We start from the raw sequence: 24641 nt of genomic DNA on the forward strand, positions 1-24641 counted from the left end.
GAGGCTCCCAACAGCAGTCAGTTCCGTGGAGAGGGAAAGAAGACTAGCCACGGCCAGGGGCTGGGGCAGGGGAGTCGGCACGTAACAGGGCAGCCGTTCAGCTTGGGAAGATGAGGAAGTCGTGGCGCTGGCTGGTGCCACACGTGGACGACACTGCAAATGCCCTTGAACCCGCAGAACCCTGCGCTGAAAAACGCTTAACACGGGCACTTTCATATTGCGTACACGTTAGCGCCATGAGAAAGCAAATAAACGTAAAATTCCGCTCTTGCTGGACGGCACTTATTACAATGTTTATCGCCCCCTGCAGGAAGTCCATCAGACAGCGATTCCCTTTCACTAACGCGGCCAGCTGGCCAGTGCCACTGAAAAGGGACATCGCCCATATTTCACTGGCCCGCCTGCTGTTTCCCACTGGTTCGCTCGTGCACTGGTTCATTCATTCATCCATTCATTCATTCATCTATTCATTCATTCATCAGGCATGATGGAACGCCATTCATGTTTGCGCCAAGCACCTGCTCCTCCTGCGGATGAGTAACAACACACACCAGGCAGCTCAACTCTCCCACGGCAGGGAAATCAGGAGGGAACGCAACCCATGGCCTTTCACCCACATACGCAGTCCCAACTGCTGTCTCGGGGCACCCATCCTAGAATGCGCTGCCCTGAGACCTCTGCGGGGTCTCCACTGTCCTGTTCTCCACTCTGTCCCACCCTGTCTACATCCAGGGTTCCTGCCTACTGTCCAACAGAGAGATTTTTGCCTATGGTTTTTCTGAACACTCTTGCCTGTTGTGGGCCCCAGTGTCTCCACTCTGTGCTCTTGTCTTGTCTTCACGGCTATCGTTCTCAGGGACCCCTCCCCCCCTTGTCCAAGCAAGCTCAACGTCCCCTTCGCACGCTGGGGAGGACACTTCTCTTCCAGGTTGTCCCCTTTGCAATCCATCACAGCTCGGCACAGCTCCGGCCCCGACGACAAGCATCATGCAGCTCTGTGGATCCCACGCCGCTGTACGCGGCTCCTTCCTTTCCTCTTATGGCTCTTGAATAAAAGTGTAAAACCAGTCTCAGCTGGGGGGCCGCAGGCGGGTGTGGCCCCCAGGGCGCAGTGCACCCCCTCTGAGGTCTCTCTCCCTTAAGCCATTGCTCACATACCAAATCCTGCAAAAAAAAAATTACACTCCACGGTCTCCCCTCGCTCTACAGAATATGTCTCCTTGCTTGTACAGCTGGCCTTCAAGACCTCAATCCGCCCTGCTAATGTCCCTGCAATTGTCTCTGAGGCCCACGCTGCACCCTGCCGTGGTTCCTGGGGTGCTCTTCTCCCTCACTGCTGCTCCCGGTCCACAGCCGCCCTCTGGCAGAGCCCAGGGCCAACGCCACCACCACGGCTCCCGAACCTTGGTCTGCAGGGACTGTGACCGTCCTAATACACGCACTGACCCGAGCCTCCCTCCCCTGCAGCCGAAGACACGTGAGTGCCACTGGGTGGGGTGCGGCTGCTGCACCATGGCTTCCTCAAAGAACCAGAGCTCTCGCTGTGAACATGGCATCGGAAGCAGGACGTGCGAGTCCTTCCCGCCTCGCTCACCAGACGTGATTTCCAGGCACATATCCGAGGTGGAACTCCAGGAACCAGTCGTGTCTGCTGAGCTTATCTCCCGGAAGACGGTGTGCCTGGCAGGTCCCGGGCACAGCTGCCTCTTCTTCCGCTGCTCTACACTGAACGTGCCCCCTCCCCAAATTCCTACGTGGGAAGCTCCAAGCCCACGTGATGGTATCTGGGAGTGGGGTCTCTGGGAGGTGTCTGGGTCACGGGGGTGGAGCTTAATGAACAGAATGAGTGCCCTTTGCACAGAGGGCACCCCCCCCAGAATGCCCCAGTCCCTTCCACTGTGCGGGGGCTCAGAGAGAAGACATCCAGCTACCAGCCAGAAACCTGGCCCGTGCCAGGCACGGCATCTGCCTGGGCTAATTCATCCTGGACGGCCACCTTCCAGAACCGTGAGAAGGAAACATTGTTTCAAAGCCACACGATGGATGGTATTTTTGTTTCAGCAGCCCGAATGGACGAACACAATGACCCTGGAAGACACTCAAAACTGTCGGGTGTCTGGGTAACAACCCATGTTACCGGCAGCGTCAAGGAAGTATGAAGGGAGGTGGAGGGTGTCACATGCGATACAGATGGCAGGCAGGTCCCGGTCACTCCTGCGTGTACTCCCACCTGTCACGGCAAATTCTTCGAGACGCGCGAACAGGAACGCCAGCACCTCGCGGTTGCTGACACAGGTAGCCGGACCAGTGAAGACAGTCGCTGTCTCAAGGGCAAGAACCAAGGTCCCCTCGACTCCCTACCCGGCCACCGCACTGTGCTTTGCCCAAAGTAAGCGCTCCATAAATACACCAATCAACTTCCGCAGGACGGCACGAAACGTCCCTGGGAAGGAATTCGCCGACTGACCTTTCCACAACTGCCTCAGGACGGAAAAAGGAAAAGCACAGCCACGCAGAATATCCCGAGGAAGAGAATGCAATGCCCATACAATGCTTATCTCCCAGAATGAAAACGCTCAATTTTGACACCTCTCCAAACAAGGGTTGTCCCATACACTGGAAAGTCTCCGGCTTAATGGACCTTGTAACTACCATAATGCGTGGTTTATAAGGGACTTTACAAAGTAAAGAATGGGTGCAGCAGTCATCACAGGACACAGTGCCTGCTACTAAGTACTTCACCTTGCCCCAGCTCATTAAAAACCACGGGGCCACTGTGCATTTCCCTGGTGTGATGTGGAGCGAGAGCCCGCGCTGCCTAATTCAGCCGCACCGGTGCCAAGCCATTCTCAGGTACAGAGAGACACACCCACAGACGCTTGGGGACACATTTCCCGGCCCTGAACATTTGCATTTCCTCCTGTCACCGCACCAGTCTTCCTCAGCGATACTCAATTTGACTGCACGTCTGTCACTTTATTATCCTACGCCCGCAGTTCCATGAAAATTATTCACTCTACCTACTCTTTCCAGAGTAACATTGTAGAGACTTCCAGATATTGCAACTTTAGAGACAGTATATACATGTATCTCCAAACGAACCACATAAAGCAACTGAGTTTGACAAAGAGACTTTCTCTCTCCCCCCACTCCGTCCCTCTCCCCCCCCCCCCCGCCCCTCTTGGCTGCAGCTGTACTCATTAGCATTATTTCTTACCCAGGAAACAGAACTAGAAGGAGAAATCAGGCAAGAAAGCGCCCATACCCAATCTCATCGCGAACCTCCTGAGCCTTCCACCCTCTCTGGCAAAAAAATTAAAAAAAAAAAGGCAGAAAAGTAAATCTAAGATCTCTTCGTCCTTCCAACACGATTACAGCTCATTTTCACTCCAGCTCTCTCTGGGAAACATTCTGTTTCCTGCGCAAACAGGGAAAACTACGGTGAGCAGCGTGCAGGCGGAAAGATGCGACTGATACACGGATGTCCACGCTGGCCAAGTCGGAGCTGTTTGGGGTCAGTCATCCTTCAAACACGAACACCTTTTCACTGCGGGCAAAACGGGCTGTCTTCTCCTGCTCACGAGCAGCTGCGAAACAGGGACAGAACGGAACGCAGAACCCCACGCTGGAGGCAATTTGCCTATGCCCGTGCACATAACGTCTTTTTCAAAAAGCAAAACGCTATAATGTAAATCTCTGAGAAAACACCTCCTAATTAATTAAGCAATTATGTAGCGTTTGGATACTGTTGCGATGAGTGCCCAGCTCGCTCAGAGCTCAGAGGGCTCCCCACACCGTGAGATGTTCCAAACTTCTAGTTACAGTTTCACTGTATTACTGAGAAATTGGTCCAGACACCTACGCATACTGGAGCCAAGTAAATAAATAAAAGCATGCGTGCATTTCAACAATTAGGAATAATGTTGGAAACATTCAGAGCACGCAGCATCTGAGCTCAGGCCTCACGGGGCACACTGACAGCTGTACTTAAGAGCAGAGGTAAGTATGACTGAGGGTTTCCATGCAACGAGAGGGGAGGAAAATCTCTCACGATTGGTGGCAAAGGAGAAACCCAGCAAATCCCAGTCCCGCCTGGCCAACCCTGGCCAGGCGCAGCACCACAAAGTGGATGGGCACTGGTTCCATTCCCGGCCAGGGCACATGCCTGGGTTATGAGGATTCAGTCCCCGCTCTGAGCGCATTCAAGAGAAAGCCAGCCAATGTTTCTTTGCCTCTTTTTCTCTCCCCCTTCCCCTCTCTCTTAGGAAAAAAAAAAAAATCCCAGTCCTGCCTGTCACTGACACCCTCTGCTCCACATCCAGGACCACGCCCTGGTCCAAGTCACCACAGTTCTGGAATATTCCAGCAGGTGCCCACGGTCGGCCCACTTCCCTCGTCGACTTGCCGCAAGGCGTTCTCCACGGAGCAGCCACAGCCCACCTCAAGGTGCACATCTCCCCGTTCCGTCCACGCAGGCTGCCCGAGACTCTGAGGAGATGAGCCACCTTCCTCACACTACCCAGAGTCAGACCCAGGGACTCGACCAAGCTCCCTCTGCTCCTCTGCTCCTCTGTGCTGAGCTCGGCACCTGCCAACACGCTGCTCCTGGGCCAGGCATCCCTGCCCCCGCCAACCCCCAGGTCCCAGGTGACGTGTGTGCCTTCGTCCTCAGTGATTGCTCCCACCACGGGCTCCCGTCTACGGGCCACCCGGCTCTCCGCAGGAAATGCACTCCTGCTGAAACACAATCATCTCTGGGCGCACATCTCTCTGACCCTTCCCCGTTCAGCCCGCGCCCTGCTTGCCATGATAACAGCAGTGGCGTCTGTTTTGTTCCCCGCCATCTCCCCAGCATCCAGGGCAGCACGGAGCAGGCAGCACTGAGCAAATATTTGCCAGGCGGATGGATAAATGAGCAGGTGCGGAGAGAAGCCACCGACCAACGAAGCCTATTCCAGGGGTGGGATTGTCATGGAAGGTAACAGAGGCGGGGGGGGGGGGGGAACGGGGTCTCCCCGTGCAAGAGGCCAGAAGCTCCACGCGTGCTGTGGAAAGTCGGTCTTCAGACTTGGCTGGAAGGTGTGGGCAGACCGAAGTTCACGAGGAGGGAGGGTCAGTGAACGTGCATGGCGGGGGGTGAGAGGGCAGAGACCCACAGCTTCACATTCACTAACTTGTCACTGAATTTCACTAGACACTAGGCAACGAAACTTGTGGAATTAGCAGAGAGGGAAGGGCAGGGACCGAGGGGGCGGGAAGAGCCTCAGGTTCCACCGTTGCAAGTTCACGGCCGAGGGAAGGCAAAAGGCCGCGGAGCTTGCCTTTGAAGGCGTTCCACCAGCAGCAGAAAAATGCAATGAGAGCAATGAGCTACCAGATCACACAGAGGGTCCCGTCCATTTGGGGGAAGGCTTTGCCTGTTTTCCTTGCTAGACTAGAGGCAGGTGTCTGCAAGCTCACAGGAGAGAGCCGGCTTGTCTTGCTTTCCAAAACCTACAGTTTTCCATAGCCCCCCACATGAATCCTTGCTGAGCTTACAAAAGGGAGCCCACATCTTCCCCATGCTCAGGACGCCTCGCTGGTGGGTGCACACTTTGAGACGGTCTTTCCCCTCCCCGAGGCGCAAGTCAGCAGAGCTGGTGGGGGCTTGGTAAGGGTGCTTATGAGAGCCGATGGACAAGGTGGGCGAGTCCTCTCACCCTCCCCGAGCCCAGCCAGTGAGATGGGGGTATACCACTGAGTATCACAGGGCTGCTGGGGCAGACCGTCCATGCATTATCCCACAGCTCCCACCTTCAGCCCACCGCAGGCACCCTGCGTCCTCGCTCAAAACCAAACTTGGATTCTCTAGTGGCCTAGCCAACCCACCTGCGCACCTCTGGCAACCCTGGCTCAAGACCCCCTTCCCTGTCTCATGACTCCCAGGGCTCCTATGGACACATCCTTCATCCCTCACCCGCTAGGAGGCCTCCTCCCCTTCCTCCTCCCCATTGCCCCTCCTCCATCGCTAGCTCTTGGCTCCCACATGTGATCAGCCCTCAGCCAGTGAGGTCAAATTGCACCTCCACAGACAGGAAATGCAATCCCGCCATTATATTGCCCCACGAAATCACCATCCCTCTTGGAGTTGAAGATTTTTTTTCCCCCTACTCATCCTGGAACAGAAGGCTCTCCATAAATCCCTCACAAATCCAGCCCACTTTACGCAAAGCTTGCTGTAAAGCTGTGACCTGTCTCGTATAAAGGTGGTCTGTACTTACATTCCACTTTGTGGTTACGTACCGGGAAGGTGTGGGGAGACAGTATTTGGAGAAGCAAGAGATGGAAGCCAGGGACCGCCCCACCCACCCACTCCAAGTCCCTGGGGGTCTGCAATCCTCCCAAGACACCCCCCGCCCAGGAGATCCAAGGACCGTGGTCCATCTCCTCGGTGAGCGATTTTTACAGAGGGACAGGCGAGACCCGAGGTTCTCCACTCTACACGTGTGCCGGCAGCTTTGCGACGTGGGGTCGTGTGACAAATGACCTGCTGCTTTCCAATTCCAGCTCACGTAGGCCCCTCCTCCTCCCAGCCCCACTCTTCCCCACCCCACCCCCCAGCCGGACAGGTGGGCACCTCCAGCATCTTTTAACAAAGCTTTGCGAAGTCACGGAACACCAAGGAGTAGGGCGCCCACCCCAAAGCACCACAGGTGGAGTAACCCTTTGCCCTATGACTGTGGACATCCACACAGGTCAAGTGCTAAGACGAGATCCAGAAATGAAAGCAGCCTCCAAAGGGCTGTGAATGTGGGTGGGACCCAGTCCAAGTCTCCATCGGTGTCTCACTCAGAAAACACGATGCTACAGAAACACAGCGGGCGCCCAGCTAGCCCGGGAGAGCCTCGCAAAGCCCGCGACCGGGGCTGGAGTATCAACTGGTCATGACACATTCACAGGAAGGTCATCCTAACGGGCCAACCGTACACTGCGGCATTGGGCATGTTTATCATAACGCTGTTTCTGGGAGGGGAATGGAGTTTTCCCTGTGTATTGGGGGGGCCACGGACTGAAACCCAGTGACACGTCCCACACACGCCTCACCCTCGCCTGCGCTTCGGCAGAAGCAACCGTTATTAATAGCAGCTAAACCAGAGAGACCTGGGTCATGGCCCCCGGCAGGTTCAGTCCGCATTCCACAGAAGGTGCCGGAACGTAGATAAGCTCCCGGGGGGACGGGAGGAGGACTGGCCACATCAGTCCCCCTCTGCCCCTTGCTCTCGGTGGGCCCTGCCCTACAGCTCCGCTCAGGTCTGCCCAGTCCCCCCCTTCTGTGGTGGGGCCGGGGCGACTTCAGGCCCCATGGCTGTGGTAAGCTGACAATTCCCTGTGAAGAACTTAGCAAGGATTTTGCCCACCAATACTTGCAGCCTCTGGGTGACTGCTGGGGGACACGGGACGACACAGGCAATGGAAGAATAAACGAACAAAGGTCACTTGTGGGTCACCCGACCTCCCCTTTCCTCCAGCCCCTGCACAGGGGCGCCCCATGCCTCCTCATTCTATGCAGCCGCCCTGTTCTGCTCTGACAAAGCCACCCCCAACCCCTTCCAACACTGGTATGAACAACTGACAAGCTTCCGCCAATCACCTGTCCCGGGGACAGTAGGCATTTTAAGTGGGACAAAGCTCACATCAAAGAAAGAACTCTCTAATAGTGGAAAGCAAGCAAGGTGAGAGGGGAACAGGGTGCAAACGAAGAAGAGACAGGAGAGAGGACGAGGAAGGGCGAGCCATACCTGGCAGAGAGCTATGTGCCTTGAAGCAAGCGGGGATGGTGCCTTTTCTGCCAAGAGCTGAACATCAAACACTTCTGGCTTCCTGGGGCCACGGGACGTCTGGGACCACACACTCTTCGTAAGGAGCAAGAGTGAACAGGTGGGTGGGGTCGTCCCAGTGAAACGTCTCGGGCACTGACGTTTGAATTCCGTATCATTTTCACGTGTCACAAAATAGTCTTGTTTTTCTCGGCCGTTTAAAAATACAAAACCAGCCTTAGCGCGCAGATGGCAAACACACAGCTGGCAGGCCTTACAGGAAGCCAGGCTCGCAGCGGTTTGCGAATCAGGCGCCGTCCGTTGCTCAGAGTTCCCAGGCACACTCCCGAGGGTCCGGAGGAATCCTAAGACTAAACAGTGCCACGAACTGGAGGGGGCGAGGAGTGGGGGGCCTGTGCGGCATTTGGAAGCACAGGGGTGCCCTGGGAAAAAACCAGGGGCGTTCCAGTCTCCCACCATTCCGCTCTCAGCCGCACGGTGCACAGCTGTGCACCTGTTTCCCAGCCCGGCTGCAGCTCCCCCACCTGCAAAGCAGGAAGAGCCTTTGCGATGGGTTCGAACCTCTTGTGCAGCCTCCAAGGCTCTACACACAGCACCTAGCGCGCTGCCCTGCGGAGAGCGGACACCCCCAAAGGGGCCGGCTACCAAACTTATGATTTTTATCCTTATCTCCCCTGAAGGCAAAGTTCACGTCCTACCCATGCCCCCGAAGTTCAGGTTCGCTGTCCGTCTAGGGATGTGACCCTGGTACTGAGAATGAACCAGATACACGTGAATGAGTCCACAGTTCCGATGGAAAGGTCAACGGCAGGGCAGGCCACTCAGGTTTCAGCGCAGGAAGTCACAAACAAACAGTGCAGGAGTCCCGCAGATCAAACTCCAGCACATGAAAGGAAACAGGTTGTGGGGGGGTGCGGTCCTTCCCACCCCTCTCCGGGTCTATTCCACACAACACTGTAGCACTACACTGTATCAACGCCGCACCCCAGCCGGCTTCCTCTAACCTTCCTCGCAACTACGCAGTCTTTACAGCTGGTGCCAAACACGTGGTACCACGTCTGGTAACAGTTACCACGTGCAGTAACCAAACAGCAAAAGAGCCCTGCTCAGAAAACTTTTTCTTTCTCTTTTTTTTTCCACGAAACTAAACCCTGACGGTTTGCAACCAGCTGTGCCGCGTCACCCCTCGCGAGTAGTCTCACCGCAAGCGCCGAGCCAGTTCCATGGGCAGATGATGCTCAGGGCAAACTGCTGAGTGCGAGCAAACAATCAATGCCCACCTGGATGTCATAAGTAAAAAAACAAAAACAAAAAACCGTTTTTCAGCAGGCATGTGCTTTTTATTTGGCCACGTTTACGAATGGGGGAAAGGCTGGTACTACTTAAAACAACGGACCTCTGCCCACTGCCAACCAAGCACGATTCACGGGCGAGGCGCGCACACTGGTTATCGCGGAGCATGCGCGTGCGCTCTGCGTTGATTTCCCCCGCCCTCTCCGGGGGCGCCCTTGGTGACGCACGCACCTCCGTCAGCTGCATCCAAGATATCGCGGGTGATTTGAGGGACCAGATGTTTCCAATTTCCCCCCCAAGTCTGAGGGTCCGTTTGAGGCCGACTCTGCCGTTTGCCATCCGCACCTCCATCTCTACGTTCGTTGCTGAGAGGCAGTGGGCGGCTGTACCGCCCCTTATTTCCCCTCCTGTAACTGTTTCTCTCCAAATGCCCGCCCGTGGCACACCCACCTGGGCCTGTGGTGTCTCTCGCTTTCTCTTTGTTTGTTTGTTTGGGGAGGAAGAGAAAGGGAACGTGTAAATACAGGCCCACTTCCTCCAGTGTCAGCCGCATTTTCACGGTCCCTGCCGAGGCCTGGCTCCTAATCCTGGCGGCCTGGTGGTGACAGACAGGCACCCGGTTTCTGGAACTGGTCACTCTGAACTTGCTCTCCGCACGCCGAAAGTGACCCCACGTGCGTGCACGAGAAAGAGCTGGGACCACACGAGAACACTCGAGGTCTTGGAAGAGCAGCTTGAAGGCCCCCCGTTCAAAACAGCTTTATTGAGATATAAATCACATAAAATACAACTGCCCCGCTGGACCGCCCACTGCTTTTGCTTTTAGTGTGCGCAGAGCGGGACCACCATCAGCACGTGAGCCTCTGAACATCGGCACCAGCCCCAGATGCAGCCCCGCCCCCGTTCACAGTCACCACCCTTGCCCGTCCCCACACCGCCGTCCGAGGCGACCCCCTAACCTCCTTTCGCTTCCGCAGACCCGTCCACCACACCGTGTTTCCTACATGGTTCACGGGCTCCTGCCACTGAAGATAGGGAGCTCCGACTTCCAGTCTTATCACATCTCCCGGTGCAAGCCTGGAACCGAGCCGGCTCTGCATGGCTGCATCCTGAAGGCGTCTCAGCTGCACGGGCTGAGCCACTGGCAGACCAACGCCGCCCGCCTGCATTCCTGACCAGGGTCCAAACCCGGGCAGGGACCCGATGATGTGGCCCTGGATGGCGGGGACACAGCACAGCCAGCCCACACTGCATTGAGCTGTGCGCCTCGGTGTTCCATCGCCATCAGAAACCAACCCTGCCAGACAGGCAGGGCAGAAAGCCGTGCTGCTTTCCTCTGGGTGACAAGGTGACCCTTCCCGGCAACCTGTGTGTACTCCCCCTCATCCATCCCCTTCCGCTCAAGTCACGCTCCCTTCGCATTAAGTGGTATCACTTAACGCTTGTCTTTCAAATACCAGCAACCACAGTGAGTCCGTGGGAACCCTGGAGAATGTTAAGGTCTCAGGCCAAGTTCACTGCCTTGTGCCGTGTGAACTTGCGGCGGCTGCCCAGGGTCACACACAACGCCACCATCCCAGGAAGCGGCGAGACGGCCCACGGGATCTCTCAGCACTATTTCTGAAACCTCGGGGTTGCCTAGAATTAACCAAATTAAATCACTTACAAGAAAAAGTGCGTTCAATACAATTTTCAAAACCTAGCGCGTGTTCCTGTGGCTTTGGAGAAGGAACCGTGGCAAACCCAGGAGACAAACAAGAACCCAGTGAAGGATGAAGGCAACAGACACAGGCCAGGACCCAGGAAAAACCTTCTTCCCGTCAGGAGCAAGCAAAAAAGGTCTCCCACTGCATCCAAATTTCCAGTCCTGCAAACACTGGCCATGAAGCATCTGAACAGGAAATCGAGAAAACGCCATTCACGAGGGCATCAACAAGAACGCACACGATGCTCTAAACTAGGAGCTGCAAAGAGCTGCCGTCACTGGAAGTGGACCCCCACCCCGCCTGGGCTTCCCGTAGCCCGGAATCGTGCTCCAGCCCCCCGAGCTGTCGACGCGTCCATAAGGAAGAAGCTGGTGTCCCATCAACATCAAATGCTCCCAGGTGACCCCGGAACCACCTGGAGTCGCTCCCATGCACAACTGCAAACATCAGTGACTAAGAAGTCCTTTCATGACAATTTTTGTTACCACACGTTCCTGATACTGCAGGGCACACCCACGCCCATCGGTCAGCCTTCTCTTGTGCCGATCAGGCATGCACGAAGCCGTGGCTGCTGGCGCCGGTGGGGGGAGCATCGTCCCGTGCGGCAGAGGGTTGTGTTGCAGTGACTTTGGGGAGGGTTCCAGGAATCGGATGGTCCTTGTGTGAGTTGGGGGTCTCTGAAATGGTTCATGCTTCCACAGGAGAATGCCACAGCCTCACTGCGCGAGCCAGGCGTGCTCCCAGCTGTTGGCAGATGCCTTTTTCTCTTTCAGTGACATAGACAGAAAAGACCCTCACCTGAAGATAGGTTTATTGGTTTTAGAAAGGGGGGGGGAGAGAGAGAGAGAGAGAGAATGAGAGAGGGAGAGAAGGAGACCTAAAAGACCCCCTCTAAGACCAGACGTAGGAACGTGTCCAAGACAGCATGAGCAACAAGAAGGGCTAAAGCGAGAAACTTCTTTTGTCCTCTGAGTGACCCTAACACTGAGTGACCGGTGAACACGCCCACCTTCCTGCAGAGCTGCTGTAAGCCAAACACAAACTCCAACCAAGCGCATCCAGCAGGAAGGAAGGAACGTTCTTAAAAGGCCCCAAAGCCTGTGGAAATTCACAAAAGATGACCAATTTTCAATATATATAGATCCTTAAGCTAACCATTTTCACAATGCAAAAAAAAAATTACCTATATTTTTTGTTTTGCCCCCCCCTTTTTTTAAGAATGAATAGTCTCTGAGTTGACTGTCCAAGGAGTTTTATGGGGGGGAAAGTCATCTATAAGTGGTGTTTGCCACCAGGGTGCAAGCCTGTATATCTCCCAAAGACAACTCCCTACGACCGTGAGATAAAGCTAACCGTCGCCCTTACCTCTACGCACAGGCTGAGTGTCTGAACCTCCTCTTCTGGCAAACCAGCCCTCCGTTCTGTGGCATGCAGCTGGCTAGACCATCAAGAGATGCGCCCAGACCTCACGAGACAACCCTGCCACGGAGAATTTGCTAGAAGACCAGCCGTTCCGGGTTCCTGTTCAAGGCAGCTCAGGCACTCCTTATTCTGGAGAATTCCCTGTAAGGCGAGGACAAGACCCCAGACACAGCGTAGCACGCACCGGGTGGCGCCCTGTGCCATTTTTACCTCCACGTTCCCCTGTCAGTTTGAACGAGGAGCCGTGGGCAGTCCCGAAAACCGATCGAGCGTGTTGTGCTGGAATGACCAGAGAGCACGTGGCCCGAGCCCTCAGTTGTCGGGAGCAACGGGACCATCTTTTATTCTCTCAGGGCCTCTGTCACATGGGTGTTTAATGACAGCCCGAGACTAACACTCAGTGATTGTTCCCGCTCATCGCCTCTTTCCAGGAAAACCCTGGTGTGCATCCTCGACCCCCACAACGACTGATAACCCGCGATGATGCGGGTCTAGTTCCATTCCATCCAGTGCATCACAGGTGAGGTCAGGCAGTGACTTCTTATACAGGCTCCAAAGACCCCCAAGCCCCACACCAGGAGAATCAACATACCTCCCAAAGTCCCCGTTTCCTGTTGTACCTGTCGCACAGGTGGGAGGCGAGGGCAGGCACCCTGCAAAGACGTTAGAGCCAGCAGGCAAATCCCAGAAATGTGGTCACAGACAACACACCCCAGCACTGAGGGGACTAGGAGACTGCTTAGCAAGTCTTTGGTCTTTAGGGCCTTTGTAAAAAGATTTCACTTATTTATTTTTAGAGAGAAGGGAAGTGGGGGAGAATGAGAGGGAGAGAAACACGCACCGGTTGCCTCTTGAACGTGCCCCGACCGGGGACTGAACCTACAACCGGGGCATGCGCCCTGACCGGGAATCCAGCTGGTGACCTTTGGCTTTGCAGGACGCCACCCAAGCCAAGCCACTGCACCACACTGGCCTGGGCGATACTCAGAACGCCCCGACACAGGCTGGCAGAACAGGCAGAGAAGTTTGATTTCCTCCCCAGGGGCTTCCCGCTCCCATCCCTGGGCACACGGGACGTTCTACATGCCTTCCGGAGGGACAGAGCTGCAAAGCGTGGGTTCCTTCCCCTCGAGCTGACACTGGTTTCCTAACTGCTTCATTTCGACATCCTAACGTCAGTTTCATGCGCGACAAAAACAGGCTTGGAAGTGACCCTGTCGGTAGCCTAACGAGACCCACGAGTGCGGCACCTGCGCCCCGCGGGGCGGCGGTTAACATCCATCCGCACCCCGCGGTGCTGGCTGAGGCCAAGCCCTTCCCCGCACGTAGCTAGTTCACAGGCTTACTTTCACCTTCTCTCTGACTCCATGTGCATTTCTAGGTCGTCTGCTAGTCAGACACGCCAGTGCGGTGTCCAGACTGGCAGGGAGGTGTCGGGCGAGGCAGGACGTTGGGTAAGAACTGCGGAACTGGTAGGTGCACAGGAGAGACAGGTGGGTGCGCAGGTGGGGTGGGGGCGGCAGAACAGGCCAGGGCTTCAAAAGGAGCAACTTCCAGTTACACGAGGAGCAAGTCCCTGAGATGCAATGCAGAGCGTGGAGACTACAGTTCCTAACACTTGCACGTTTGAGGGCTGCCGAGAGCACACCTTAAAAGTTCTCATCAGAAAAAAAATTAAAAACACACAACTAGCAACAGTGTGCTGGGTGATCATTTTGCAATAAATACATGTATCCAATCATTATGTTCTACACCTGAAACTAATACATTACGTGTCAATTACATCTCAAAAGCGTTTTTAAAAAGATTTAGTTTAAGACAGAGGGGGAGCCGGGGAGGACGAGAGGGAGACAAACTCCAACGTGTGGGTGATTACCTCTCGTGGCCCCCTACTGGGGACCTGCCCCACAACCCAGGCACGTGCCCTGACTGGGAATCGAACCGGTGACCCTTTGGTTCACAGGCCTGTGCTCAATACACTGAGCTACACCAGCTACAGTTCTCAGTTGAACACATTTGTAAGCAAGGAATGACTAAAGGGTAGCAAGTCCTCTGTGGGCACGCCCCTCTCCCTGCATCCCGCAAACCTAGAATTCCCACAGGTGGAATGTGGAAGAACAAGAGCCGTGTGCTCACAACTACTGTACCCTAGAGAACCGTCTGAATTAGTCACCACTACACTGGAAAAAGAAAGTTTTTTTATAACAAAATTTTTCCCATCCTTGCCAAGCAATTCCTAACAAACTCTAGGGACCAAGAAGTCTCTAGAGCAAGGATTTTCTCCATTTTTCCTCTCACGGCACAGGATTGTTCTCATACCTCCAACGTGGCATTCCCCCGCATGAAGCAGAGTGTGCCCAGGAGGAGGACGGAGCCTGGGGGCCCCTCCGCGGCACGGCGCCCTTCCGCCGTGGAGCTCAAAGCTTTCGTTTTGCCACACGGGCACCAAGCACCAAGCGGCCAAGCACTGGCCCGGAAGACTGCAGGCATGATTTATAGCAGGGTGTAAAAGGCTGGTCCGTGGCAGGTGCATAAACGAAATGACCCGTCCGTACGGATGGCAATGGACACCGCTCGCAGCCGACCGGCGACCACCACATGCACACTCGCGTGCACAAACCGTGAGGCGTGATCTTTGCTGTCGAGAACGCACGATCTTGCTCGTGAGGAAAAAGAAAATACACGCCTGAAAGAAAGAGTTGGCGAAAGGCCACCTGGAGCGGGGGGAAAGAAAAAAAAACAAAACCACGAAGCTCGTAATGGAAATCTAATAAAAAACACATTTTTCAACACCAAATAAATGGTCCATTTATTAGGCCGAGCAATAGTAAAGCGTTAATAAAAACTTAAAGAATGAACATGGTACAAAGCAACTGATACAAAGAAATCCCAGAGAGCGAGCCAAGAGTGCTGCGTGCTCACCCGTGTCTGCAAAGGCGCCCCTGAGACACTCCGCAGTGGGTGCCCTTCTCGGCCGTCTGTGTCTGTGCATGGGAAGGACCGCCCGGTCCCCTGTCCAGCTGGGGCCGTCCTGCGAGACATGGCCCAGCAACTTCAAAGTGCATGAAAATCCTCTGGACCTGGCCTGCGTGCCCAGTTGGACGACTCCCTGTGGGGGGCTGCCCCATGCACTCTAAGATGCAGAGAAGCACTCCTAGTTTCTGCCCACTGCAGGCCAGAAGCTCCTCCCCCTCTGCTGGGACAGCCAAAGATGTCTCCAGGCGTTGCCAAAGGTCCCCTGCCAAACGCCACGCCCTCGCCCCAGCCCGAGGTGTGGACCACTGTTCGAAGGCGGAACCGAGGCGGCCACACGTCCGGCTACCACCTGGGCTCCCAACACCCACCTGCACAGCTCATTTTCCTGGATGCAACCAGGTGAATCCAGTCCCAAGCTCTGGGTCACCATCCCTCCCAAACTCCTCCCTCCCTCCCTTCCTATAAAACAAATAAACACTTGCTCCCTTTGCCATGTGAGTTTGGGGGACCTCCCTCCCCATCCTTCACCACCCCGTGGATGTTGGATGTGTCACTTGCTTCAGTCCACGGCATGCTAGTGAGGGTGACAAGCAGGTTTTCAATGTGCCTGCGTGGTTTAACGTGGCTCCTCCTCACACCAGATGGGAGGAGGCACGTCCCAGGAACCCGCTGGCCTCCGCATGCACGCCGTTCGGCCCCAAACCCAGTCCAGACCCCAACTTGGCCTTCCTGACCCCACCCGGCTGAGCCCTGGGGAGCCAGAGCAAACTAGGAAAAGCAAGAAATACGTGCCTGTTTCTATGGGCCTCTGAATCGGAGGGCTGTTTGTTACACAACAGAAGAGTATCTGAATCGGAGGGCTGTTTGTTACGCAACAGAAGAGTATCTGAATCAGAGGGCTGTTTGTTACGCAAGAGAAGAGTATCTGAATCGGAGGGCTGTTTGTTACTCAACAGAAGAGTATCTGAATCGGAGGGCTGTTTGTTACGCAACAGAAGAGTAGCAGAAAGCTGACTGCTACACTCCTACAATATGTTTGAACCAAAACGCCGGTGACAAGTGGATATAAGCATGACTCTTGTGTGTTTGTGCCCACCCATCTCTGTCCACCCTTTCGTGAAGCCACAAGCCCCCCTGCTGCCTGTGCCCCAGGGATGCTGCGTTCCACACGCCTCACTCGATCTCAGGCACACTAACTCCACAGCGTGGTCTGGCAGAGTCCCCAAGACACCCCCAAACTGACGGTGCCTGGGAGAGAAGAGAGAAGCTGGATATGCAGTGGTGTTGTCCACGAGCTGCCCCAACAATCCCGGTCTCTCCAAGACGGAAAACAGCTCCGGGAGGCGCTTGGGGTGTGGCAGACTCCATGCCAAACCCCATGAGTGGTGCACCCCTGGGAAAGGCAGACCCACAGACCAAATGGTCCGAGAGCCTTGAATTGTCCACGGAATAACAGTGACTGTTAACTAAAGACACAAGGCCCGCAGGCTTCAGAGGAAGGAACGAAGAGACAGAAAAAAAGGAAGTGCGTCTCTCCTTGTAGACAGTCAACATATAACCCGCAGAAGAACGGTGAAATGTGACCTCCCATGGCAGATGTGACGCCCTTAAGGATCCCGAGATGCAGAGGTGACCCTAGGTCGCCAGGGTGGGTCTGATGTCACCCCAGGAGCCCTCACAAGTGGGGAGTCTTTCCAGGACAGGGTCACAGGGAGCTGGCACTTTGGAGGGATGGTCAGAGAGAGGTTACACTGCGGGCTCTGAGGATGGGACAAGGGACCACACACCAAGGAGTGCAGGCTGCCCTAGAAGCTGGGGCAAAAACTGACTATCAATAAGAAGACAAAAAAAACCAAAGGAAACGGATTCTCCCTGAGAGCCTCGGGGAAAGAACGAGGCCCAGCCAGCACAGGGAGACCCATTCCGACCTCTGCTCTCTACCGCTGTAAGGGAGTCAATTGGAAGGGAGATCACGTGGGTCAGTGTGGGGTCATCTGTGGCAGCAGGGACAGGAGAGCCACAGTCAGTTAACAAGACCAACTGAGAAAACGCCTGTGATGTCCGCCTTCCCAGCGAGCCTTTTGTGGTAAGCACAGATGTGCCAGAAAGCGGGGAGCCGTGGAGGACGAGAAACATGAGCCTGCCTTACCTCCCACCCTCCACAGCAGTGCTACCTGTGGTCCTTCGCCAGCAGAGGCTTATAAATCCAGGGAGGCAAACAAGTCCGGGATCCGGGAAGGGCTGTGGTATCTGGTGGGAACCCCACAAACTTCAAGACTGGGTGGCGCATCACATAACCCCCTTCCCGTGCCTTGTCCCAGGAAAGCTCCTGCTAAAACCACACTGAGAAATGTGGCATGAGCCCGCAGCCCGCAGGTGCAGCTGCCACGGGCCCCAGCTGTCTCCTCGGCTCCTCTTTGGGGGAAGGCTGGAGAAACTGCAGGGTGCGGTTACCATCCAGGCCCGAGCAGGAGCTGTACTGAAACCGGCCGTCACAGCCGTGCGGCAGTTGTACGGCGTTTTCCACCTCCCGTGTCACCGGAGACGGGCAGCCGGTCCGCTTCCCTCAGCCTAGGACATCCTTCCACCTCGACTGCACAGGCCTGACCCCAGGCCGTCCCCCACGACCCCCACTTTCCACAGGAGGGCAGCCAGAACCAGCCCCGTGTGCTGCCACCGCGAAGAGCCTCACCAGTGCCCCTGGGAAGACGCCAGACGCAAAGACCGCGCGCTGCCTGGCTCCATGTACACAAAACGTTCGGGGAAGGCAAATCCAGACGGAGAGAGAGAGAGCTAATGGGGCGCTGTGGGGGCTGGGGGCAGCAGGGGCTGGGTAGAGATGGCTTCCTGGGTACGGGGTCTCTCTGCAGGTGATACAATGTTCTAGAACGAGCACGTGCCCGCTCCCAGTCGCACAGCTCTGTGAAATCACCAGGCAGGAAAGTTCTCAATGACACACTCCCGTCGGGTGGGTTGCGTGCCGTGTGAATCACATCTCCATGAAGCTGTCACATTAGAGAGATGGGGGATGAAGACAGGAGCAGATCAGCCAACGGTGCCGTCGCTGCAGATCCGTAAAAGTCTCCGCATCCCGAGGAGGCGAGGCTGTGGAAGGAGCCTGGGGTGCTGGCCCGCCGTGCACGGCCCTCGGCCCCTGGGTCAGGATGCTGCAGCACACACCCTGCAGGCAGGGGCACGGGGGGAGAGGCCACAACCCGGGCAGTCCGATGGGACACACTCGCAGGCAACCGTGAGAAGACCAGGGGTGCACGGCCAAGTGCAGGACGACGCTTTGGCAAAACAGCAGCTGGCACTCAAGTTCCTCTCTAAAGTCAAAGTAGCACATCCTTCCCCCCAGTTCAAACTATCAATAGTAATGACAATATCCTCACGAACACACCGCCCACGGCAACAAACGCCCACGGGAAACTTGTAGCCGCTCCAGCGTGGGGGACACGCTCCACCAGCAGCCCCTGGAACCCGTGAGAAACGCAGCGTCCTGGGCCCCACGCAGGCTTCCGGAAGCACAAATGCTGGGGACGGGACCCGGCAGCCTGTGCTCCACGAGGTCTCCGAGGGTTCTGCACACGAGGAGGTTTGGGAACCACCACCCCGGCCACAGAACCACCGGTCACAGCGGGACGCAGAACAGCCCCACCGTGGAGGCAACTCACATGCCCAACAGCCGCATCCATAGACTGAGGAGCACCGGGAGCCACTGGAGTCCCACCCAGGGAGACAGAGGGAGGAAGGAGAGGCACAGACCACCCCGTGGGCGAAGCCGCAAATCATCACGGTCGATGGAAGTAGCCAGGCCAACAATGCGTAACAGCGTGTGGTTTCCCTGACCGAATGCTAGAAAACAGTGGTCCCCTGGTCTTGCTACAGGAAGTGACCAGTGCTTGCCTACACAGGGGGTGCAGGGAGGCAGAGAGGCTGCAGAAAGGCACAAGCAAGCTTTCTCGAGTGGGAATCGCTGGCATCCTGATAGGTGTGTTTGTGCGACCAGCACCACAGTCAAGAGAACAGGTAAGAGACAACAGAGTAAACACCACACTGCAGCCCTGGCTGGTGTGGCTCAGTGGATTGAGCGCTGGCCTGAGAACCATAAAGGTCACCGGTTCGATTCCCAGTCATGGTACATGCCTCGGTTGCTGGCCAGGTCCCCAGTAGGGGGCGCACAACAGACAACCACACATTAATGTTTCTCTCCGTCCTTTTTCCTCTCTATAAATGAAATATTTTAAAAAGTAAAGAATGTCTCTCTTAAAAAATACACAAAATAGATTCATGGTATGTAACTTATACCTCAATAAAGGGTTAGAAAATCCACTTGAGCTGAGGTGGGACTCCCAGTTCTGTTCAATGATAGATAAGCGGTCACCACCTACAGCCCTCCGAGAGCAAAGCTGACATGTGTAACAGGTGCGTGTGAAACAGAGGAACACACAGCACAGAGATGCCCGACCCACGTCTATGTACGAGGTGTCCACCCCAATCCTAGGAGCCACACACGACTCTACAATGTGTCCACCGCAACCCTGCGAGCCGGGAGCACCAAACGCTGGCCACTGAGTTTCACACGGAAAGCAATTCTACTGCGGCGAACACCTGGGCCGTCAGAAACCTGTACAGAAAAATCCATTTGTTGTCCAAATAGAGCACAGCCCGTGGAAAAGCAAACAGGACAGGAAATTGTTGGAGGTTGAACATTTACCTTTAGACAGGGGAGCTATATTACGAATCGTGCCAAAACTTCCCTTTAAAGCAAGCGCCACGCAGAAAAAGGGGACCCTAGCTCCCCCGTCTATGATGGTGCACAGGTAATACTGTGTGGCTCTCACAGATAACATACACACGGCGAAAATTAAAATCCACCAAAGACAGCTTGTTCTGCGCATCATTTGACAGCTAAACACAAACTGGGGAATAATGAAAACATCGCGTCTCCTTTCAACTCACTTTCCTGAAAAACACGTCCAGGACGGTTAAAAAAAATGACAAAATGTAGCTAGAAGTATGAGCTATACTAACCGAGATAAAAATGAAATAGTTCCATGAGCTAATCTTATTCTATATTTAGTTTGAGTGGACTACCGTAATTAACCGGGGTTATATCATTTTGCTAGCTTCACACTTCCAATTACCAAGCTTCACATAGAATTATTTGAACTACACTTGGCTTTTTATTTGTGTGGGGAGGGAAAAAAAATGAAGATAGCTCATTTTAATAACCCAGTCTCGCTAACAAGAAGGCACTGCCTTCCCCGATGTAAATCATCGACGATGCGGGGGTGTGTGTGTGTGTGTGTGTGTGTGTGTGTATTCGCTCTCGAATCTTAGCGTAGTCACAGACCGGTGACCCCACCGGCTTGGCTTTCGCCGTTCGGTCCTGCTGGTCCCTCCCCTCCCACGCTGCACGCACCCAGGCTGAGTCCCCAGAAATTCCCCACACCTCGCTGTACTTCGCGCCTGACAGGCACGTGGGAAACCGAACCGGCTTTTGGGAGGGCTCCCGAGAACAGGCTCCCTTTGGGGCCGTTCTCTGACAAGCAGCTCTTACGCAGGGCCAATCAGCCGGCAAATCTGCCGACGGTAACGATTAGGGCTGCGACCCTTCCGGTTGAGGCGGGCAGCAGCTCACCGGGGTCTGGCTGACCCGGCGGGATGTGAAGTCAGGAACCAGACTAGGTTCCAGCACCAAGGCCAAATACTTCAAGTAATTTCCCTTTTGTCTCTGGAGGCAGGGCTGGGGCACATCAGTACCTTCCCGAAGACTTGAGTCTCAGCGTAAGTCAGCGTGGTCTGGAGCTCCCTGGTCTCCGGACAGTGGGCAAAGGTGCAGGATAGGATGACCAACAAATCTGACTCTCTGCCCTGGCCGGGGAAAGCTCTGTTGCTTGGAGCCAAAAAAACAAAAACGAAAGTTTCAGGTTCGATCCCTGGTCAGGGTGCACACAGGAGGCAACCAACCGATCAAGGTTTCTCCCTCACATCATTTTCCTTTTCTCCCTCCTCCTCTCTCTCAAATCAATAAACATATCCTCAGGTTAGCATTAAAAAAAATACCTTTGACTTCCTGCTTCTACTGTACCTCCATGGGAAGTGCCTTCTCAATGTTACCATAAAGAGAAGCAATTTATTTTGAATCAGGAGATACATATCCCGCGATACCAAAGGACACACAGCGAGTGTCCGGGTAGACCTTGACCAGCATTAACGACGTGTGACGCTCGGTGTCTCGTGCTCCTCAGAAAGGTACAACTGCTACCTTCCTTTTACACACAAAGTTACTCTGCACACTCAACAGTCACAAAGGCAAACACCCTGAATGATACACGAAACCCAAAGCCAACGTATCAACTGTATCAAGTGAAACAAGCAAGGTGGCGGGCGCTGAAACCCGAGGGTTCGGAGTCTCACGGAATCCAAACCTTCAGCAAAGGGCTCAGGCCAGAGCCCCCCCCCCCCCAACCCTGTGTGGAGGGGACGGGAGCCCTTGCTGTCACACCCACAGCCGGCGGTGTGGTCCTAGTCGCGAAGACGATCTTTGCATTCAGTTGCTGTAACACCAGGAAGAGAGTATTAACTCAAGTGACAGGTTTCTCTCTTCAAAGCCTCTCAGGTGAAATGCAGGAGGGAAAAAAAAAATCAGTAACAATCACAGTGAATGAAATCTGTCTCTGCAAAAAAGGCATCCAATAAACAGCCAGATTGAAGGCCCCCAAACACTTCTGTGACAACCCCGTTTCCACACGCTCTCTCGCCTGGCTGTCTTTTCAAGCTGCCATCGCTTCTTCCACAAAAAGCCCAGTTCCGACAGCCCTAAGGGCGTGTTTGCACGGAAGCAGCTGACTTATACACAGAAGTGAGCGACGATGAAAACCCCACAGACACGAAATGCTTGAAAAGCACAGCCCTTTGCTGCAAAGTTTCCTCCTGCACCTGCGGCTGAGCCACTGTCCTTGGGCTCAGACACCCACATTTTCTCCGCGGGAAAAGCAGACCAAATGCAGCAAGCCGATCTAAAATGTGCAGTATGAGATAAAAGCCAAGCGGACCTTGTAATAGTTTCTCCCTGTGCTCCTGGGAATGCCACCGAGTACCTGCCACAGACCCGTCTCCAACCTGCGTGGCTCTGAGGCCACTTTGGGGATTAAATCCTGAGACAAGCTTTCCCGTCTTTTCGCCGCGTATAATGCGCATCCATGTTTTGGGCCCGAGATTTCGGGAACAAAAACATCTTTCGTTTTAATTTTGTAGTTCAGCGCACCCTTATTTTTCTCTCCAAAATTTCGGCAAAAACAGTGCGTGTACATTATAGACGGCAAGATACAGGAATTCTCCCACTGGGAATGCGTGCACACACACACACACACACAAATGTGGAGACCCCTGTGAGGTAGGGGTCCAAGAAATGTACACGCCCACTCTACCTCCCGTGGGGCTCTCCCCGTGTGCTCACGGGGTCTCCAGTCACATGTCACGCAGTGGACACGTGACATCACACATCGTCATGTCACCAGCTGCTGAGCTGGGGGCATCTCTAACGCCGCCCCCACTGGCCGGGCTCCTTGAGCTTCGCCCCTACCCATGCCCGGAATTGCTTGGCACGGGTACGGGTCTTACAAACACGAACCCAACGTGGTCGTCCTTCACGACCAGATTAGGAGTTACACCGAACCGTGTCTCGTGGACCCACCCACGACTGTCAGCGAGGAGAGACCGTGGTTTTCAGGTTGGTGACTGGGGACCCTGAGTCTCACCCCGCCAAGCTGGCGTTACACTTGCATGGGAATAAAACGCCCGATAAGGTTCTGCTGGAAAAAGAATCTCGGGCAGCAGCCCGCGTTTCATCTGTCCCCCCCGAAGGGACCCAATGGTAGGGACCCCGATTCTCTCCTCAGCTACTTCTGTCAAATATAAGGTAAAACTCTGCAACCACCTGTGACCGTGTAGCTGTTCTCCATCACACCTGCACGCTACCCACAGGCTTTTGCACCACGGGACTTCGGCAACAGGCGCCCCCCCCCCCCCACTCCTTCAGGTTGTCACTCCTGCCCTTTGCAGATGAGAACCAGAGGGTCACAGCTGACCCTGTTCGCACCAAGAATCGCCCGCACTGTGGCTCTCTAGGAACGTCACAGGAGGCTCAGCTGTGCTGAATTTTTCTACAGCTCTTCCGATGACACGCACGGGCTGATCCCAGGACAGCGGCGGCCGCTAGCAATTTCAGGAATAAAACGGCATCCCGGACAAGTAAGCGTCTTTTGGCCCCAATTTCCATCTACCGGCAGGTTCGAACAAGCAGAAAATGTTGAGATGCCACCTGCTGGCACAGACTCGAAGGCCTCATGGGGCACGTCCATCATACTAGAAGGGGACAGTGTCTGCCCCCCATGCTGCGGCACAGGTGGTGCTGGGACCAGCCCTCAGTACCCCTGAGGGCTTCTCCGAGTCCTGAGCTGCCCCTGCCTGGGGCTGGTGGCAAGTGGTCCAGGAAGGCAATGCTGCAGGCTAGGGGGGTGAGGAAGCAAGAACTCTGGGGTGTTCTTCGAAGCTTTCCAGCCACATCCACCCGACAGGACAAATCACAGGGCTCCAAGGCACAGGCTGTGTTCGAGAATAAGGACTGTGGTCTAGGGTAGGCATCTCAGTGGGTTACAGTGTTGTCCCCGATACACCAAGGTTGCAGGTTCGATCCCCAGTCAGAGCCGACGCAAGAGTCAACCAATGAATGCACCAATACGCAGAACAACAAATCGATGTTGCTCTAGCTGTCCATCTCCCCTTTCCTCTCTCTAAGTTTTAAAAGAAGCGGCAGCAGCACTGTGAACTTGGCCTTGGGCACCGTTTCTGATCATTTGACAGCATCTCATGAGATCAGGAAGCTAACAAGAAGGATTCCCAAGCCCCCAACAGCCCACGTGTCTTCTTCTTCTTCTTCTTTTTTTACTAAAATATGCAATTAACTTACCCATGATAAGTTAAGTATGACATTGCATATTTTAATCACAGTAATATGCTAACCAAAACATCGGACACAAAGACATGTTAGTTTACGTACGCTTTTAGTTCACGGGAAATCGCCATAATCTTTCACCACCCTTTAAGTAGCACCCACCCCTTTTCTAACTGAAACCCTCGCACAGGAGAGGTGGGGCAGCTTCAAGCCCCAGCTCACCGACCCTTCCGCGGCACGCCTGGGGACACACACAGGTGAAAGACACCGAGCAAGCAGGCAGCACCCCCCGCCCCCACGCCAGGAGCCAAACTGCCGGGTCATGGATTCTTCCAGAAAACATGCCACTGCTTGTGAGATCATGAAAAGCAGGAACAGGGGCCCAAAGCGAGATGCAGGCACACGACCCAGAAGCCCATTCGCTTCCCGTCCACAGCAAGGAATGCAAGTACCACTTGATCGCCC

General features: G+C 54.9%; 1 protein-coding gene across 6 annotated transcripts in view; it reads right to left on the bottom strand.

Moving 5' to 3' along the window:
* TBL1X (transducin beta like 1 X-linked) overlaps positions 1–24641 on the bottom strand; it is a 119568-nt gene that overhangs the window by 86144 nt on the left and 8783 nt on the right. The window contains exon 2 of one of the 6 annotated variants that reach the window (XM_053917016.2): positions 12182–12379. The exons of the other annotated variants lie outside the window; for them this stretch is intronic. The gene's annotated coding sequence lies outside the window, so the exon portion shown is untranslated. The remainder of the gene's footprint in view (positions 1–12181; positions 12380–24641) is intronic. 6 annotated transcript variants of the gene reach the window in all.

Source organism: Desmodus rotundus, chromosome X (assembly GCF_022682495.2).
Source record: "Desmodus rotundus isolate HL8 chromosome X, HLdesRot8A.1, whole genome shotgun sequence".
Taxonomy (NCBI): Eukaryota; Metazoa; Chordata; class Mammalia; order Chiroptera; family Phyllostomidae; genus Desmodus; species Desmodus rotundus.